The sequence below is a fragment of the Austrofundulus limnaeus genome, unplaced genomic scaffold (genome assembly GCF_001266775.1).
Source record: "Austrofundulus limnaeus strain Quisiro unplaced genomic scaffold, Austrofundulus_limnaeus-1.0 Scaffold1185, whole genome shotgun sequence".
In the NCBI taxonomy this organism is placed as follows: domain Eukaryota; kingdom Metazoa; phylum Chordata; class Actinopteri; order Cyprinodontiformes; family Rivulidae; genus Austrofundulus; species Austrofundulus limnaeus.
Window position 1 is genome coordinate 97,859 of NW_013953587.1, and position 8,494 is coordinate 106,352.

The following is an 8,494-nucleotide window of genomic DNA, read 5'->3' on the forward strand; positions in this document are numbered from 1 at the left end:
TGCAGGGGTGGGTGCTGCTAACTAACTGCGAAAAATCACCCTCAGCTAACAAGAATTTGCACATTTGCACAAACACACCTTTCTCTGTCCTCACATGTTTAGACTCCACATCTTCAAGGTAAATCTGAAAAGTACGATACAAGATCGCCCCCAAAGAACCCTCCTGAAAAGTATTCAAGTCCTCTATAAATTTATCAGACATTTTTTTCAATGTATTCACGTAACCCGAGCACAGGAAGTCTGGCGCAATGCCCAGCAGTTGGCAACCCTGAGATAAACAACTCTAGTAGCAGTCTACGTCAGCACCCCCTGCTGTTGAACAATCTCCTAGCCTGGTTACTCTAAACTAACAAATAAAAAAAAACCCAAAACTTGCTATAACCACCCACAGATGTCCCACACCTCCACTAGCGGTCACTTTTGTGTCAGACTTCTTAACTTGAGTACTTTTACTCTAAATTAATACATGACACAGCCATGTGAATAAACACCTGCTGAGTGGAGAACCAGCCCACACATTTACACACACACAGCACAAGAGAGGAAAAGAAAGATTTTGATTCCTGTATTTTTCCCAAAGATGCATGAAACCACCTATAAAAGGATTTATCTACTTTATTTTATTTACTACCTTGCGTAAAACCCACCAGGCAATCTGACCTCACAATTCATGGATTTTTCCTTTAGTTAGGCCTACTAAAAAAGGCCCACTCGCCACCACACAATTATTTAGTCTACTCACCCACTCAGGTTAGCCTTTTAAAGATGGCTCACGCCGGGACTTTGGAAACATGCTTAAAACGGCCTAAGGAGGATCCCTTAAACAGATCTATTATTGTATGACATTAAATCACAGCAGATCAATATGTTAAAACGTTAAAAAAAAACATTTTTTACCGTTCGTATTAGCTACGAGTGCTTGTTTTGTTTGCGACTGATAAGCTAATAAGCTACCATAGCCACATCGGTTCACCGTCTCAGCATAGCAATGCTAACACAGAAGCTAACAATTAGCGAGTCTGTTTCAACGCCCCGACACACAAGTCATAATGTAGAAACACCGATCGTCGCACAATCCCGTTTTATTAACAATCCGGAAAGCAAAAATACTTTGCTCACCTGTTCACTGGCGCCAGGAAGTGCGGCGATGAGGCGAGTCCCACGACAGGCCCCGTGCTCAAGCAGCGCCAACACAGCCTCGCCGTCAACTGACCGGCAGCCGAACGTCAGGTCTCACCAAACTGTAAGAAATACGTGCTGATGGTGGTCAGAGGGTCCGGTGGCGCCGATGTATGGCAGCCCCACATCTGTCAGTGCGCACCAGGGCAGCTGTGGCTACAGTGTAGTTTGCCATCATCAGTGTGTGAATGTGAGTGTGAATGGGTGAATGTCTGTTAGTGTAAAGCGCTTTGGGGTCCAGAGGGACTTGAAAGGCGCTCTATAAGTTCAGTACCATTTACCATTTACCATTTAATATCGGCTGAAATCAGATGAAAACACAAGTGTTAAATAAGATGATCTGTGATAGGAAATAAATGTCATACAACCAGAATTCTGGAGTGAGTGAGGTTTATTTTGCCACCGGCTGACAAGCCAAACCACACTGAATGAAAAACAGGAAGTGCATGTTTTATACACGATTCTTCAATGCCTGAGTTCGCCCCCTGCTGGCCTACGGCTGAATCACAGGCATTCAAACAAAGACCTCACTCTAATGGTTTAAAAACAGTTACTTATGTGTTGTTATATAAATTCGGACATGTAGCTACTATATTTTAATTAACACATAATAGATCAAACATTATAAAAGTGTTATAAAAAGAAAACCCTAATACTCTGGTGTTTCTAATATTGGTACTAATCTATAAATAACTATAAATTTCTTCAATCCCCCTTTTCACATGACCAAATCATGTGAAACAAAATAAGAAATTTATAATCTATGTGTTCGCATTAAGGCACAAATGTGTATGCAAATTACTCTAAGCGATACAGCACAACATGGAAAATTTCTAGCATCCCAACCCTGATATACAGTAATATGATTCATTTATTCCACCCCAATCAAAATAGAAAACATAAATCAAAACCTTGCTGTTCAATTTCATTGGATATTATCATTTGTCCATTAGCAAAGAAGTAAACGGTTCAGTCTACAAATTAAAGGTTGTCTAGTTTAGCTAATAACCTATTTTAAGTCCTAAGCGCACATTATTTTAAATTACTTTAAAAGCATGTAAACTAAGCCTAATTTTCTAATAAAGTCAAATTCGGCTACGTCAGTCACACCCCCAGACCTCCTGACTGTAAACACCTCCATGACTGACGTGGACAAATAATCCATGCATACTCATTTAAAAATCTGTGTCACTGCAGGGGACCTGAAGGCTGACTCGTTGAAATCTGCCTAAAATGACCCATTACGATCAGAAAAACTTCCCCATGAAACAGGGGTGAGGAAAATACCACAGGTCCCAGAGAAATCCTCACTCCATGCCAATCTGTGAAGGAAATCTCCGTTTGAACCTAACAGTTACCATAAACTAATTTTAGGGACTTTTCAATGCTAATATTGTCCCGGTTTGTTACCTATGCTAGTAAGGGCAAATGTAACGTTAGTCATGCATCAACACAAAGTGATTTAGATATTTTCATGAGACTCAGCTCACTACAGGAGATGATCATAATATGACAGTCAAAATAATAACACATAGTAAATGATTGTCACATCAAACAATATAATATAAAGAATAAAAACCAAAATGATAAACACATAAAGAAGAGTATAAGAGTTCTTAACGACGGTAGTTTTTGTTTTCTGTCACCCATGGTGTCTGGATTCAGTCCTTATCTGTGGCAAAAATGTTTGAGCAATCACAATCAGAGTCCAAGTCCTTTGTACTGCCGATACTGTACAGATTCATGAGTCCTGTCCAAGAATTTGAGTCCAAAGTCCATGTAACAGAATCAGCTTGGTGTCCTCCTCGAAAATTGGAAAACACCACACAAGTATCTTGCAAAAAATGACAAGTTTCAACACCATGCATGGAAAATGAACTTTATCATTATGTCCTGACACATCTCAGTAATCCAGGTAAAAAATTAGGTGTCAACGATAGCCATGTGATGTGAGTATCAGTCACACGGAGGCTGGGCTGAAAAGCCTGAATTTTGCCTGAAACAGACTGAAGAAGTCTCTTGGAGAAGAGACAAAACGTTTCATTAGAGAAGAACCCGTCCAGAAGACCTACACAATTTTTCTTTTTAACTTTATAATTTTGTTTATACAGTGCTGATGAGTAACAGCATGTCTCAATTGTTCAAGGGGTAATGTGCCATGAGGTATGTAACTATTTATATGAGGTGTTAACGTCATCTCTCTTCTTTAGTCAACAGAAGAAAAAAAATAAAAGAAAGAAAGAAATCCTCAAAGCTGTGACACTTCAACGTCCTGCTCGTGGTGCTCAGTAAAATAATAAAGNGTGCTGATGAGTAACAGCATGTCTCAATTGTTCAAGGGGTAATGTGCCATGAGGTATGTAACTATTTATATGAGGTGTTAACGTCATCTCTCTTCTTTAGTCAACAGAAGAAAAAAAATAAAAGAAAGAAAGAAATCCTCAAAGCTGTGACACTTCAACGTCCTGCTCGTGGTGCTCAGTAAAATAATAAAGGACTGAGTCAAATCAAATGAATAAACAAAATCAAACAAAATAATTAATAAAAGATATGTGAGAAAAAAGTAAACTACATAGGCAAACATTATATGTCAATAATCATATCAGTAAAGAAAGGGAAAAGAAAAACATTGTATGTGGTGCCTTAACAGTTACTTACGGCCAGAATAAACACAGAACTAATAAGGGGAAAACAGAAGCAATTAGCTTCGGACTGGGCTCAGCCAAAACAACTAACAAAAGACTGACTTTCTAAGTAACTGCTGTCCTGTCCATCAAAACAAAACAAACAAATTACATTCATCTTACCTCCCTAGATTACAAAAACATGAGAAAACTGAATCAAACAAAAATTGGCACCTATCCTACACACATTTCCCTTCACAGTGTCAACACACATACCTATTGTGAAGTGTAACCAGACCAAACAAAATACTTAAAATGGGTACATTTCCATAAAATCATCACTCTGCAGGTGAATCATTTCCTTCTCACTCACATTTCCATCCAATAAAGGCATTTGTGCTTGGTTATCAGGCATCACCACTCCWACCCATCTTAAAATCAGGGCTATTGCAAAAGTCAGCAACAGAGTACAAAAAACAAAATACCATTAAAATAAGTGAAAATGCAGCCACCCAGTTCGGACCAGTATGTTGACAGATTTTTAACAGGCGGTTTTTAAGCACTGCATTCAATTTTTCCACAAATGCCTTGGCTCTCCTGGTGATAAACAGATCCAAGGTGATGTTTAATTCTTAACTTTTATAGGATCAGTTTTACAGTTTTAACTACAAACTCTCTCCCATTATCTGATGAAATCCTATATGTAAGTCCCCATCTGGGTATAACTTCACAACAGAGAAAGTTAGCAACAGAAAGGGCATCTTTCCATTTGGTTGGACAGGCCTCCGGCCATCAGACTTAACCCTGTCCCAGTTTGTTGACAGAGAACAACACATGCATATCCACCCCCATGTAGGGGTCACCGAGTGAAAAACAAGATTTACTGCCTCGAAGCAGGCCTCGGACAGGCCTGACGAGAGGACAGGAACTCTGTCACAAACTTAACTCTATTTAGGCCATGACAGGTCATTTCAACCTNAGATATATGTGAGAAGAAAAAAGTCAACTACATAGGCAAACAATATATGTCAATAATCATATCAGTAAAGAAAGGGAAAAGAAAAACATTGTATGTGGTGTCGTAACAGTTACTTATGGCCAGAATAAACACAGAACTAATAAGGGGAAAACAGTAGCAATTAGCTTCGGACTGGGCTCAGCCAAAACAACTAACAAAAAGACTAACATTCTGAGTAACTGCTGTCCTGTCCATCAAAACAAAACAAACAAATTACATTCACCTTACCTTCCTAGATTACAAAAATGTGAGAAAACTGAATCAAACAAAAATTGGCACCCATCCTACACACATTTCCCTTCACAGTGTCAACACACAGACCTATTGTGAAGTGTAACCAGACCAAACAAAATACTTCAAATGGGTACATTTCCATAAAATCATCACTCTGTAGGTGAATCATTTCCTTCTCACTCACATTTCCATCCAATAATGGCATTTGCGCTTGGTTATCAGGCATCACCACTCCAACCCATCTTAAAATCAGGGCTGTTGCAAAAGTCAGCAACAGAGCACAAAAAACAAAACATCATTAAAATAAGTGAAAATGCAGCCACCCAGTTTGGACCAGTATGTTGACAGATTTTTACCAGGCAGTTTTTTAGCACCGCATTCAATTTTTCACAAATGCCTTGGCTCTCAAGGTGATAAACAGATCCAAGGTGTTGTTTAATTCTTAAGTTTTATAGGATCAGTTTTACAGTTTTATCTACAAACTCTCTCCCATTATCTGATGAAATCCTATCTGGAAGTTCCCGTCTGGGTATAACTTCACGACAGAGAAAGTTAGCAACAGAGTGGGCATCTTTCCATTTGGTTGAACAGGCCTCAGGCCATCGGACTTAACCCTGTCCCAGTTTGTTTACAGAGAACAACACATGCATATCCACCCCCAGTTGAGGTGGACACATATAAGACAAAGTTTTTTTTCAACGTTTATGGCAGTAAAGGTTGATTCTGTTGGGTTTGCATTACAACAGCTTAAGTCTTGTCTTTATTTTTATTGTCCATMAGTTGCACCTGGGTGAGTTTTCTGAGCGTCTCCTGGTCCTGTTGTTTTTGAGCTTGTTCCTTTTTGCGATGTAAGTCGACCTGGTGTGCAACATGGTCAGTATACACACTTTTCATCATGCTGCCAAGTCAGACCACCTCTGCCAATTTGTTTCTGACTGGTGGTGGCAGTCCTTGTATTTTTGCTCGGAGAATTGACTGTTCCATGCGGCTGAAATCTGGATCATTTCCGGTAATATTTCTCCAGGCTTGATGAGCTCTTGACACGTAGGCTCTTGCATTCTCATGTTCACCCATTGGTTCGATGATGATATTGTCTGGATGAATATTAGCTGGAAATGTTGCTCCCAAAACCCTCCATAACTGTCCTCTGTATGCTGCAAAACGTTCTGCATCATACACCGTTGTTGCAACCTATCATTGAAGTCCAGCTTTCTGTAAGAGCTCTTCCATGGCTGGGACTCCAAGAAGATTTGCAAGAAGACGTTTAATGTCTCTAATTGCGGGCTGAGTCCCAGTAAATGCTTCTTCCAGCTTTGAGATCCATGGCTGTGCACCATCCTGGATTACTGGCAGTTTTTCGATTATGTCTGACATGTCCGTGTTCTGTCATGGTTTATATTCGAGATTCTGTCCTCGAACTAGGACTGGGGCCATCTTCTTTATGTCTCTCTTTCGCAGGTTGTACCTCCCAAGAAGGCTGTTTTTCTTTTTAATTATTTTTCTTTTATCTTCAGATGCCGCAATTGTTCTGTCAGCAACTGCTGGTTTTCTTTACAGGTAGCTTGTTTCAACTCAGCACGACATTCATGCTTAATAGCTCTTAGTTCCTCCAGCACTTGTTCGATGTCCAGCGGTTTAGGCGATACTGAAGTGCCGGCGTCTGAGCCTTGCTGACCGTCACAGGACTCACAGCTGTCTTCAGAATCTGCCTCGCTTGAGTCGCTGTCTAAGGTGATCTTCTTTGGCTGTCTTTTGCCTCTCAACTCACCTTTCTGCAGGATCCGTTTAATCCGCTGGTTGTACCCCCCAACTGCCTCATCAGTTTCACTCTGAGTGTTGACGCTGTTGGAAGTGATTTTCTGGGAACCATCTGCTGTCTTTTTCCTCAGAGTGGCATCACTGGTTCTGCACTTCGTGGCTAGATACATTGTGATGGTGGTTCTGGCTTTTCCTGTCTCCAGGATCCGTTGTTCATCGTCTTCGACATGATAAATTCCTTTCTGATTAATCACTGGGAGTTGTGGGTAGATTTTATCACATACATACTGGGGCAGATGAGAAATTTGAGCAATGTGAGAGAAAGGTTCATATGCCTCTGTCCTCAGTTTTTCTGGAGGAGATGATTTGTCTTTCTTGTTTCCTGCTGTTGGGTTCTGTGTAATTTGAAAATCATCGTCACCCTTATAAGCTTGCAGGCGTCTCTGGCCCTCATCATAAAACAGCTTCAAAATACCAAGTTCTATACAACGCTTGTCTTTACGTTTTTGTCCRCGCCTACCTTGTTTCTGTTCCGCTTTATAAGCAGACACGAGAACTTGTATGGTTTCAATAACAGTTGGATTAAACGTTCCTTGTTCTGGCCACGGTTGGTCAATATCTGACCATCGTTTATGTAACTTTTTGGATAACTTTTCAATTCCAACAATTAAGGGATGTTTTTGTTTAATGACATCTACCGGACCTTTGACTCTGTTTTAGGCATGTTATTTTATTTTCTATATGCAGTTCTCTGGCAACGACTGGGAACAGAAGGAAGCAAAATAGCTACACTTTGCACACTGTGCTGGAAACAAAACAAATGAGAGACTTGTATACTTGTATTATAATGTGCAAGTGTATCAAGGATTCTTCTGTTATGTACCAAAATAATCAAGAGACACAGGGCAACACAACAGCTGTCAGCCGTGAAAAACGCACAAGTCCTTTGCTAAATCTCAACCTTCACTTATCAGTGTGTGAGTGTGTGTGTGAGTGTATGAGTTTACAGCGCTGGTGACATTTGGGGGCAGAAATGTAATGGAAGTCAATGGAATGTCCCCAATTAGATAGTTGTGCGAACCTGAACCAAACTTGTCAAATTTTGTAGTGCTTTGTTTCAGCAGGTTTGTGCCATTGAAACGGCTGTTTGTGCTGCTATAATTTATTAGATATTACACGTTATAATTTCGGATGATCACGTATCTGTGACATCGTAAACAATTCAGGCCGAGTCACGTTATCATCCGAAATTATGACGTGTAATATCTAATAAATTACAGCAGCACAAACAATTGTTTCAAAGGCATAAACCTGCTCAAAGCACTGCAAAATTTGACAAGTTTGGTTCATTTTTAGTTCATTTTGGAGCGATTGTGACCCCTGAATGACACTTACAAATAATCTTTACTGTATAAAGAACATATTTCATCTCCAAAAACTCGTCCAATTTGCCTTTTATTTTTCTGTGGTTCATTTTTTGGGAGGGGTCAGCTTCTCTCAGCCTTTCATATTTTCACACACCTCCCCTGTGTGTTTCCTAAAAATGTTCATTTTATTCACTACATTCTTCTTGTTGTCTTTGCTGCATTAAAAACATCCAGATTAGGAACATAAAATAGACCTAACATTTCTTCAGAGAGAATAAAGTAAAGGTTAAAGTTTCTGAACCTAAATTCATTTC